Source organism: Chrysochloris asiatica, unplaced genomic scaffold (genome assembly GCF_000296735.1).
Source record: "Chrysochloris asiatica unplaced genomic scaffold, ChrAsi1.0 scaffold00083, whole genome shotgun sequence".
NCBI classification, from domain to species: Eukaryota; Metazoa; Chordata; class Mammalia; order Afrosoricida; family Chrysochloridae; genus Chrysochloris; species Chrysochloris asiatica.
The window spans coordinates 2,670,157-2,682,074 of NW_006408601.1; the positions used below are offsets into that span (position 1 = coordinate 2,670,157).

The following is an 11,918-nucleotide window of genomic DNA, read 5'->3' on the forward strand; positions in this document are numbered from 1 at the left end:
TCTACTCCCGTAAAGATTTACACCCTTGGAAACCCTGTACAGGGTCGCTATGGGTCGGAACCGACTCGATGGCACTTAACAACAACAACAACAGGGTCTGGTGCTGAAATTGACTCTAAACAGCCAAAGAAAAATCACTCTGGCCCATCATCAAAGTACCATTCTCTCTGTGCCATATCCTCAGTTTGAGGAATTTCCATTTGTTTTTAAATCTCACAAGATTTGTATTATTTTAATTTTAAAAATTGAGTAATATGCACTGTGTAGAGTTCACACATTTAAGTGTGTAGCTCCATGAGTTTTTACATGTGTATAAACCAAAACCAAGCCCACTCCTGTGAGCTGATTCTGTCAAGTAGTGAGCCTATAAGAAAGCACAGAACTGCACTATAGGGTTTCTCAGGCTGTAAATCTTTAAGGAAGCCGACTGCCTTGTCTGTGTCTGGCTGAGTGGCTGGTGCATTTGAATCACCAACTTTTAGTTAGCAGTCCAATGCTTCATCCATTGTGATCTCCAGGTCTCATTGTACATATGTAGGTTATTGTTGTTGTTTAGTGCCGTAGAGTTTCTGACTCAGAACAACCCTATACGGGGTTTCTGAGGAGCAGCTGGTGGTTTTGAACCTTGTGATTGGATGTCCAGTGCTGATCCTACAGCTACAAACCAGGACTCCATACATGTGTATACACACCTATAACCAGTACCCTGATTAAGATAAAGAACATTTACATATCCCATTAGGGTCTCTTTCATTTGAAGTAAATCTCAACATTTTTTTAAAACCAAGTATTACATGTTGCTGTGTGCCTTGGGGTCGATTCAGACTCCTAGTTGTTAAGTGCCCTCTAGTCGGTATCCTACAGTGTCACACCAAGATCCCATATTAATATCATATAGAGCCCTGATATGGCGCTGTAGGGTAAGCGCTGGACTGCTAACCACATGGTCGGTGGTTCAAACCCATCAATACTCAGAAATGTTAAGAGTAGAAACCGACTCTGAGCACTTAATAACAACACATATAGTAATGTAACAATAGATATGCTAGTCTAAGTGAAGTGGAATTGTGTTCATATAAACATACCCCAGAGTTCTAGTGTAGCATTTTAAGATAAAGCACAGGACTGCAAGCTCGGTTTGAGTCATAGGGTAGGCGGTTCAAACTTACCAGTCGCTAGCATTCAGAACCATTTGATGGCACTTAACCAATTTCCCTAACCATTTATTATTCGTTCGTCTGTCTCCACCATAGATTAGTTTTGTACTAAATCACTTCGGAGGCAGTGGAAGGTGGGAAAATGTAGCCAAAAGTCCCTTGGGGTAAGACGAGATCGAGGCTTGGGTTCCTTCCTACTGGACACCCTAAGGGGATTCTAGGGGCCCAGAGAGACCCTCAATCACTGACCAGAAGCAACTCCATCAAGGGGATAGTATTCTAGGCGGGTCCCTAACCTCCAGGAGTGGTCGGAGGGTCCCCAGGCCCCACGTAAGCAGTTCCAAGCACGACACAATAGCGGTTCCGCGACGTCCTGCGGACCTCTTAGGTGGGCGCCCCTTCCGCGAGACACTAGCCGGGCGTGGCCCTGGGCGCGACACGTCGGGACGCGAGCGGCCAGGGAGGGCGCCGCCGAGCCCGGGATGTGGGGCGTTTGCCCATTGGCTGAGCTTTCTCCCAGCGGGCCGGCCTGCCTTAGAACCCACCTCTCGTCCTCCTTTTCGCGCCCTCATTGGCCGTTCGCGTCCCACCGGCTCAGGCTCCCACCCCCCTCCAGCCCAGATGGAAACAGGCTTTCGGGGGTGGGAGGCTAAAGCCGGCAGGAGGGTGAGCGGTATTCCCGGTAAGGGGGCGCGAGAGAGCCAATCACAACGAGACGTGGAAGAGCGGCGCCACGCCAGCCAGTAACATCCCGAGATTCGGGTCGGGGCTGGCTGACGCGAGTGCTCCCCGCAGCCAATGGGCGTGCCTCTGCCCGTCCGCTCTTCAGCTGCCGGTCGGGGGCGGTGAAAAAGCGAGTGAGGAGAGCGCGACGGCGGAGGCAGAGCCATCGCTGGACGGCCAGCAGAAAAGAGGCCCGAGGCTCTGTGTCTAGGTGAGAGGCAGGAGCGCGGGTCGGAGCGGCAGGGCTGCGGGCTCTTCCTCACCTGGTCCGGACAGCGGCCGCGACTGCGGGAGCTAGTGCGGCAGGCTGGGCCGAGGCGGGGGCGACGGACGCCCCACGCCCCGCCCCCGCCTCCACCCCCATTCTCGTCAGCTCAGTGCGGCGGGCGCGATCTCCAGACCTGGTGGTCGCTGCGACTTGGTCTGGCCGTCGCTCTCGGGAGAGTCGGGACCGCTATTGGGGAAGTCGGGAAGGGCCTGCTCTGCAGCTGCAGAGCCCGGGGGCGCTGCCTGGGGTGGGGAGGCCGTGGAGAGGTGGCGATGGTGGAGCGGGGTAGTTAACGGAGGATTCCACCCGTGTACTCGAAGGTGGCTGTGGAAGGAGGCCTGTGATGGAAGAATTCGGGTGTGGTAGGGAGAAAGTGATGGGAGAAGGCTGATACCCAGAAAAGGGTGCTGGAGGGAGAAAGGTCTCTTGGAAAGGGAGATTGAGAATGGGTGGGGGGAGATGAGCTGGGAGTAAAGGTAGGACAGGCTTGGTTGGCTTTTGAAGGTTAAGGACGCTGGGCACACTGAGACACGTGGATGTGGAGTTCAAGATACACTGAAACCGGAAGGTGACTGAGAGGAAAAGGGTTTAGGTGAGCTGTGGATGGAGGTTTTTAACTAGGAGGCGGTAGTTGGCCAGTTAGAAAGTTGAAAAGCAAACGAGATAGATTCCTGTGTGGGTAACTGGAGGGTGTGGCTCTTTTTAGAGTAGGTGAGCAAGTACAACTCTCCCCTTTGGTAGCTGCAGAGACGCATGTCTCAGGTAGGAGTTAGCCAGATCAGGAATTCATGGAAGGCCAAACACTCAGATTTCTTAACTCTCACTGTTGAACTGAGGCTGATCCCCAGCACAGCCCTCCGCCTCCTTGTTTGGCCTCAGCAGCAAACAAACTCACCCTCTCACAAGTAATGACAAGTGTCTTGTTAGATTTTGATTGGATGACAGTAAAGAAGCTTTGCATTAAAAAAAAAAAATGTCTGCAATGTTGTTAAAGACAACATTGGAGGATTCTTTGAGAAAATCTGCTCTCCACGGAAGTGTCTCAACCATCTAGTTGGCTGTGGAGACTATAAACCAAAATAATGATGCAGGATCGTTTACAGCGACACAAGTGAGAATTAACATGTAGGCCCAGTCATGTTAGTATGTACCCACTGCCATTGAGTAGCTACCAACTCATAACGACAGACTAGAATGGTTCCTTTCGGGTTTCTAAGTCTGTAGTCTTTAGGGAAGATAACTGTCTCATCTTTCAAGGAGCACTGTAACTACTTACTGTATAGGACCAACGCTTTTGCTGTAGTAGAATTGGATTATGTGTCATACATTGTTGAGAAATCTTTCACAGTCCTGGGAGTAGTTTTGTAACTAAATAGTTGAGCGTTTTTGTTTTTTTTTATATAGTGTATGTATTACTACTATGTCTTTCTATTTTAAGCTTTTAGATTTTTATTTCTGGGTGTGGGTGTAGAGTGGGGCAGAGAAGAGGTAGCAGGGAAGAAAGTGACCCACTTTCATGTTTCCAGTAGATTTACGCAAGAGGGGATGGTGAGCACTGAAGTATGATTTCTGTTTGAGGCTAGAACTAGAGTTACAACACTTACTGACAAATGTAAAATAGCATAGTATCAAGGACAGAAACCCAAAATGGCATTTGTTGTACAAGATGTTTCCTTGTAAGCAGATCAGCAAAGCGTAATGATAAATGGACCTTTCTTTAGAATGTAGAAATAATTTTGTGGAATCGTGTTTTGGTAATGCTCTTCACTGATCACATTTTATCTTTAGTGTAAACAGAATATCTAAGTGCTGAGGTGCTGAGGCAACTCGGAGCAAAGAAGCAAACCATCTGAGTGGTGTGAAGTTAATCAGGAAAGGTTTCCTGGAAGAGGTGAGTTTTGAGCCATCTTTTGAACTAGGAGTTGGGACATGAGTTATTGGAAGAAATGAGGATGACATTTTTCATAATCTGGACCTGCTACAAGGAACTGTGAATAAAAGTGAGAAAATAAAAATGTTTTTTAAGGAAAGTTTTGAATGAAGATAAATTGTTGTTAACTGCTGTCGAGTTGGTTCCAACCCATAGCAACCCTGTATAGGGTTTCCAAGGAGCGACTGGTGAACTTGAACCACCAACCTTTTAGTTCAGATGGCTTTGTAGTCTGGTGCATTAACCCACAGAGAGCAATTGTTGTTGTTATTGTTAAGTACCATGGAGTCGATTCTGACACATAATGACCCTGCACAGGTTTTCCGAGGCTATAAATCTTTACGGGAGCAGAAAGCCTCATCTCTCTCCCACGGAACGACTGGTAGTTTTCAAACTGCTGACCTTAAGGTTAGCAGCCCGATTCATAACCACTATGCTATAGAGCAACTAGGGTCATGGAAATCAACCACATCTACTGTAGTTAAGTTGATAAGTGATAGTTTTATTTGGTGGCAAAGAGAGAAGAATTTGAACATTTAATGGATTAGAGTAAGTAGTAAAGAGCAAAAATGTGGTAGTTATATGATAGTTATAATAAAAGGATATAGTGAAAGTACATTGGATTATTGAGTGATTGATAAGCTAATCAGAAACATTTTTGAGCTCTGTTCTAGATTATGTTGATGATAATAACAATTTATTGAGTGCTATGTTGCGTTAGGCAATGTTTTGGGCTCCCCATTATCTCATTTTGATAATTTGTATTTTATAGATTAAGGAACCCAGTCTGAGGGATTTAACTTTTTAGTGTCCGTCATATAGCCAGTAAATGGTTGGGTCAGGATATGCAAAGTCTGTCCACATATAGTTTATTGAGCATCTTCTTGGTGCTAGGCATTGTGCTAAATGATGGGGGATCAAAGAAAATCCAAAGGTCAGACTTGAGTCATTTTGAAGAGCTCATCAGAGTTAATAAAAGAGGAGTCAGTGAAGGATAAAAAGATTTAGTTAAAACAATTTCTATAAATACTGAGGAATGCAAGAGAGATTCAGAAAGTTCGTGGAAAAATTTAATTATCTTTTAATATCATTTTCCCATGAACTTTTTGAAGCCCCTTGATATATTGTTAGAGAATCATAGGCCAGAGAGTGTTTTAAGAAAGAAGGGGTCAGCAGCAAAATATGTGAGAGACTCAAGAACAAAAATTGAGAAGAAACCATTGAGAGTTTGAAGAACCCAAAATACTCAGGAAAGCTGGAATGAAGATATTAAGATAATGGGCCAGTAGCTTAATCATGCTTAGTAGAAAGTATTCTGTATAAAATTAAATATTTGGTATAGCCACAATTAAAGTTAAACTCACAAGAAAGATTATAGTATGGCCCCTTCTAATGTATAATAGTCTTTGGTGAAATCATGGATGATTTAAAAATGTTGATACTTTAAAACCCAGACTTTATAAACTGAGCATGTATTATTTTTATGATGGGGGACTATTAAACTGAAATGGGATAATAGGGAATACAGGCAGTCTCTGAGTTTAGAATGTTAAGAACCAACTCCTGTAAAACCTATTACATTAAAATTTAGAGGAATGGGCATTACTTTGTGACACACATCAAAACATTATTACTGTATGTTACTAGTATATCTGGAAGTATTTCTTTAATGTTTTTTATGCAAAGAAACACTATATATTATATAGTACTAGACATTTGACTAACTGAACCTAACTATGTAGGTGTTCCAATTTACGAACAAATTTGATATAGAGATAGACGGAACAGAATTCATTTGTCATCTGGGGACTACCTGTATGTGAATAGGCTAGTCTGAACTATGTCTGGTATAGAGAAAAGATGATCTTATTTTAGTACCTATCTGTACCAGCTACTTTGATAGACATATTCTTATCTTGAAAATGACTGGGTTATTGTTGATAGAAACATTGTGAAACTATATATACTGAATAATGTCATTTGCTTATTCTGGGGAATCAAGTTACTAAAATATCTCAGTCATGGAGATACGGTGTTGATACTCTTGAACATTTGTTTTCTTAGAATTTAATACATGAATATAAGGTTGAAGCGTGTGCGCACGCGCACACGTAGACTTGAGTCATGCGAACTGTTTCTTTTGGCTTTGGATTTTTACTTATTCCTACACATTGGTTCTGTAGTCCTCCCTTCATTGGGTTTGCCTTTGTTATTTTGATATACAGAGTCCCAGTTTGACAGTGTAAAAGTGCTGAGTTTGTATGTAACTAGCTTAATTAAAGTGCTTATGAATTGCTCATTGTTTCCTATTCACATTTTGGAGAGGGAAAAGAGATAAATTTCAAGAATGTAAGCTTTTTATACAAGAATTGTTGTTGTTGTTGTTAAGTGCCGTCGAGTCGGTTCCCACCCATAGCGACCCTGTACAGGGTTTCCGAGGGTGTAAATCCTTACGGGAGTAGAAAGCCTCATCTTTCTCCCGCGGAGCGGCTGGTAGTTTCGAACCGCTTACCTTAAGGTTCGCAGCCCGATTCGTAATCACTACGCTACCAGAGCTCCTAAGAATTATTCCTAAAGCAAATCCTACTGGTTTTGCCCTGTTATCATTGTTTTTATTGTTAAGTGCCATCTAATTGGTTCCGACTCACAGCAACTTTGTATAGGTTTCCAAGGAGCAGTTGGGGGAGTTTGATCTACTGACCTTGTAGTTCAAACAGACCTTGTGGTCAAGTGCTTACTCTTACAGGACCACATTTCCCAAATAGAGGAGAAATCTTATAAGTCAAGTTGTTGTTGTTGTTGTTAAGTGCTGTAGAGTCAGTTCTGAGCCATAGTGACCCTGGATAGGGTTTCCTTGGAGAGGCTGGTGAGCTTGAACTGCCAACCTTGCAGTTCATACCAATTTTGCAGTCCAGCACATTAGCTTACAGTGCTACACCAGGACTCCTGTAAGTCATGTAGGAGCTCATTTTCAGTAAAATTTCTTTGGCCCATAGGGATTATGAGAGGAAACAACCTAATAATAATGGGAGTGCTGTTTTCATGTAGGCTCTGTGTGCTGTTTCCTTAATATATCATCACAGCTCATTTTCACAAAATTCTCTTAAGATGAGTATTCCATTTTACAGATGAAGGAGAATGAACCTCAGGAAGTTGGTAACTTTCCAAAGGTTAGAGAGTTACTAAGTGGCAGAACTGGTATTCAAACCTTTCTTTATCTAATCCAACCGTGAATTTCATGCTTCTGAGACAAATATCAAGAAAGACTTGCTTATAGTGTTTCCTACAATTTAAAAAAATGCCACAAAGCTTTAGGTATTCAGTTATTTGTTAACCTACAACATGGTACTCTTGTTTTTTGTGTTTGTGGATTTTATGTGTCCTATGACATGGCCTCTAAAAAAACGATGCTGATCTTTGTGTATTATGGTGATCTTTGTGTATTATGGGGTTCATTATAATACATTTTCTTGCTTTGGAGTTTGCTTGCAATGCCTATTTCAAGATATTTATGAAGGGGATACTGTGCCTTTTTTTTTTTTTTTAATGTTTTATTGTGAATTATGTGATAGTTTACATGGGAGAACATTAGTTTTACATTCATTCTATCGTATATCGTTTTATTGCCATGGTTACAATCCCCTCCATGCATCATCAACCAACCAAAGAGAATACCCTACAAGCCTGCCCCCTGGTTGTCAGCATACAGCCCCTCTCCCTCTCTGTGTCTAAAGCCCCCAGCTGTTCCATCTCAGGCATCACTGCTTCTCTGGGTAGAGTCTGCTCTCTGCACTTCTCCCTTCATGGTCCCAGGGACCTCTGCTCCTAGACTGCAAAGTTAATCACTCCCCTCCTCGCTATAAAACATCTACCTTTACATTTCCAACCCTCACAGTCAGTCCTGGTAACAGTTATTCACTATTGTATCACAAGAGACCTATCCGCATTTCCTTTCATCAGCCCTGCCTAGACAGATTGGATACTACTCAGTGGAGAGATTCTATCTTCCTCCACACCCTCTGGATCTAGGTTCCTTCTTGAAAGTTTGATACTGTGTCTTAAAGTGAAAAGTGTCTCAGAATTAAGAAAGTATGGTATATACATATAGTTAGTCTTCATGTCTTACCAGTTTGTTGCGTGCACCTTCTTCTCAGCCTTGTTCCTCCTCTTTCATTTACTTACTACTCTGGTAGCGTAGTGGTTATGAATCGGGCTGTGAACCTTAAGGTCAGCGGTTCGAAACTTCCAGCCGCTCCGCGGGAGAAAGATGAGGCTTTCTACTCCCGTAAAGATTTACACCCTCGGAAACCCTGTACAGGGTCGCTATGGGTCGGAACCGACTCGATGGCACTTAACAACAACAACAACAACTTTATTCCTTAGTATGGTATATAATATAGAATTAAATATATATTTATATAAAATAGAACATTCTTTTTAATGATTATTATGGCATATAAAAAGGTGTTATGATATGGAAAATCTACATTGAACGTGAATCAGCAGATTTCAGTTTTAATTTTTTTTGTTAGTAACTTGATATGTAACTTTAGGCAAGTCACTTCCTTCTCCAGGTTTTAGTTTCCTCCTCTAAGATGAAAGGGGGAGGAGAACTTTCAGTCATTTCCAGTATATGCAGTCTTAATTTAAAAAGGGGGCACCTTAGATCTTTTTCTTAAAAACTAAATTTGCTGCTTTTTGCTATTCTTTCTTTCCCTTCCTTTTCCTGTTCTCCTTTGCTTTTTTTTTTTTTTTTTTTAAATTTGGTGTGTGTGCGCATGTGTATCCTTGAAAGTAGCATCATAATCTTAATTTATCAGAAGGAATGATTTTTTAATCTTTTTTTTGTCTGTTCGAACCCACTCAGGTGCCTTAGAAGAAAGGCCTGGCAGTTTTTTTAAATTGCGATTTGAATGAAGGTTTACAGCGCATACCAACAGAGTTACATTCAACAAATCATTTACGCTTAATTTTAGCTTGTTGATTGCAGTCCCTTCAGTGTAACACCACTTAATCCACTATCTTCCTGTGTTTCTTTTTCCATTCTTTCTTTTTTCTGAACTTTGTCTTTGGGTAAATGCTGCTGTTTTTAACCTCAGATCTCTGGTGTGCAAACCTCATTAGTGGTGGTGTTTCTTCTCTATACCTATCTATCACTTGGATAAAAGTTGAGCCACAGGGATGAGTTAAGTTCAAACTTGAAGGGTGACAAGGGCCATAGAAGGGTTTATTAGGGAAGTCAATGGGTTACAACTCAGGGTCAGCAATGTTCAGGCCACAGCTCTTCTAGTCAGGACAGTCTCTCCTCAGTGTGCCCACAAACAGGTTTTTCTCTCTCAGCTCCTTGGTCTGCCATCTGCCCTGCTTGGCAGTATTTCAAAGCTTTTAGGTCTGCTGATAAATGCCCACTGAACACAGCACTTCATAAGCCTCTGCCTTAGATTAGTAAACCTATCTCCCCGAATATATTGCTTAGAGGCACCGCACTCTGCAAGCCAGCCTCTTACTCAATGTCGTTCAACTTTACTTGCTCCATAGGCTGGGAAGCCACCACTCTGTCTCATGCTCTGGCTACTGGATCCTTTGCTGCTGCTCATCTGTCATTCCTCTGGTGGCACGTATTTCTGCACTTGGGCACTGAAACTCCTTGCCCAAAGGACACACACTACTCCTTGCTCTTCTTTGACGGTAGTGAGATTTCCCCATTCCTACTTCTGAGATGGTTCATTTTATATCCATAATAGAGTTCCAAGATTTCACAATGAACCCTGTCAGCAATCCCTCACAACTGACTCGTGTAATCCTATCTGCGTCTTCTCCCACCTTTGTTACTCAGACATATCAGGAAGAAGTTGTTTAATGGGAGTTAGAAAGACATGGCCAGCCGTATTCACTGTACTGCAAGCTTGCAGGTGGAAAATCAGTAAATACTAGTGTTCATGATTAAGGCATCACACTCACCAATCAACAGTGATCCTCAAAAACAAAGGAAAAATTATCCTGTTAAAGGATCAGTTTTATTGAAAACTACAAATAATCCCCAAACCCACTGCCTTAGACACAATTCTGACTCATAGTGACTCTATAGGACAGAGTTGAAATGATGCATATAGTTTCTGAGACTATAAATCTGTATGGAAGCAGATAGTCTCAGTTTTTTCTTACAGAGTGGCTGGAGAGTTTGAACTGCTGATCTCTCATTTAGCAGTGTGCCACCTGGGAAATTTTGATAGTTATAAGGCTATCAAAAGTGGGAGAGGGACCTATATCCGATATGGAGAAATTGTTAATGATATGGATTGAGGTTCAAGTATAAAAGTGAATTCCTCTAAATACATTGATGATCATTGCTAAGGCACAAAGCTTGGCTTAGACGAAGAGCAAGACCAGATACAGTTTTCACACGATGTCTAAATCACATAAGGTTCTGTTTCACAGAATGTATCAGGGATGTTGTCCAATGCCAAGGGGAGGGCAGATAAAGGTGTTTTCTCTGAAAACAGAAGAAGTAGTTCTGCAATTAAAGGATATGGAAAACCTTATATATCTGGAGCTGGAGGGGAAAAGTTGGTAAGCAGATGTACTTGGAAAAAGGTGTGTGCGGAGAAATAAGGAAAAAACAAAAAGGGAAATATGGGAAGCAAAATGTAATAAGGAGGGAAATATGGATGGTTCATTCTGTGCTTTTTTAGTACTTTGTGACTACTGTGTGCTAATGACTGGCTATTTCAGATCATTGATGGGACAAGTCACTTCTGTGACCATCTAGTTTTTCTTTAATCTTTTTATTCTTCTACGTTTATCTAACGGGTTAGATAAAAGTAATATTTAATTTGGTTAAATACAATAAGCATGATGCTTTTATTAGTATTTCACACTGGGGCTGACCTAAGAGTTTTTAACATTTCCTAATTATGCTTCGTAGTGGTTACGAATCGGGCTGCGAACCTTAAGGTCAGCGGTTCGAAACTACCAGCTGCTCCGCGGGAGAAAGATTAGGCTTTCTACTCCCGTAAAGATTTACACCCTCGGAAACCCTGTACAGGGTCGCTATGGGTCGGACCCGACTCGACGGCACTTAACAACAACAACACCAAAGACTCCTGGTATGGCACTGTAGGGTAAGTATTGGAGTGCTAAATGAAAAGTCAACAATTCAACCCACCAGCCTCGCCTCCGAAACCCTGTACAGGGTCGCTGTGAGTCAGACCCGACTCCATGGCACATAACAACAACAACAATTATGCTTGAGTTTTGTTCTACATTTTCCTCTACTCGATCCAGGACCTTCTAATATTATTCCTTCAGAGCAGCTGGTAGTGGTAGCTGAGCACCATCTAGTTCCTCTGTCCCCATGGTTCATTAGTCCATTGGACTAATTATTTCCATGCATCTTCAAATTTCATTACTCTGATTCCTCTTGACAGTGAGATACTAATAGTTACACCTTAAATGGCCACTCATGAGCTTTTAAGACCCCACTGGCTACTCACCAAAGCAGGATAGAGAATGTAGGCTTTGGTGACTGTATTATGCCAATTGACCAGGATGTTGCCTGAGACTATGGTCCTGAGCCCCCAGGCCCAGTGACTCAGAATGAATGATTTTTAGTATACTACATTTATTACCTCTGTGTATTTCTTCCAGCTTCTCTTGATGCTTTCTGCATCATTCAGTAATTTGCCTACACAGAGTCACTGTACCAAAAGAAATTATCAGCAGTTTCAAGAGATAGCATATGATTAAGAGCTAGTGATACTGAAGGAGGAAGTCCAAGGTGCATTGAAGGAATTGGCAAAGAACAAGGCACCAGGAATTGATGGAATCAAAATTGAAATCT

The 11,918-nt window shown here is 42.3% G+C and overlaps 1 protein-coding gene across 1 annotated transcript in view; it reads left to right on the forward strand.

The window, feature by feature from the left end:
• Positions 1-1,973: 1,973 nt before the first annotated feature.
• The window catches only part of LOC102820530 (fatty acyl-CoA reductase 1-like), a 126,234-nt gene continuing 116,289 nt past the window's right edge, over positions 1,974-11,918 (forward strand). The window contains exons 1-2 of the mRNA XM_006865775.1: positions 1,974-2,091; positions 10,383-10,388. The gene's annotated coding sequence lies outside the window, so the exon portion shown is untranslated. The remainder of the gene's footprint in view (positions 2,092-10,382; positions 10,389-11,918) is intronic.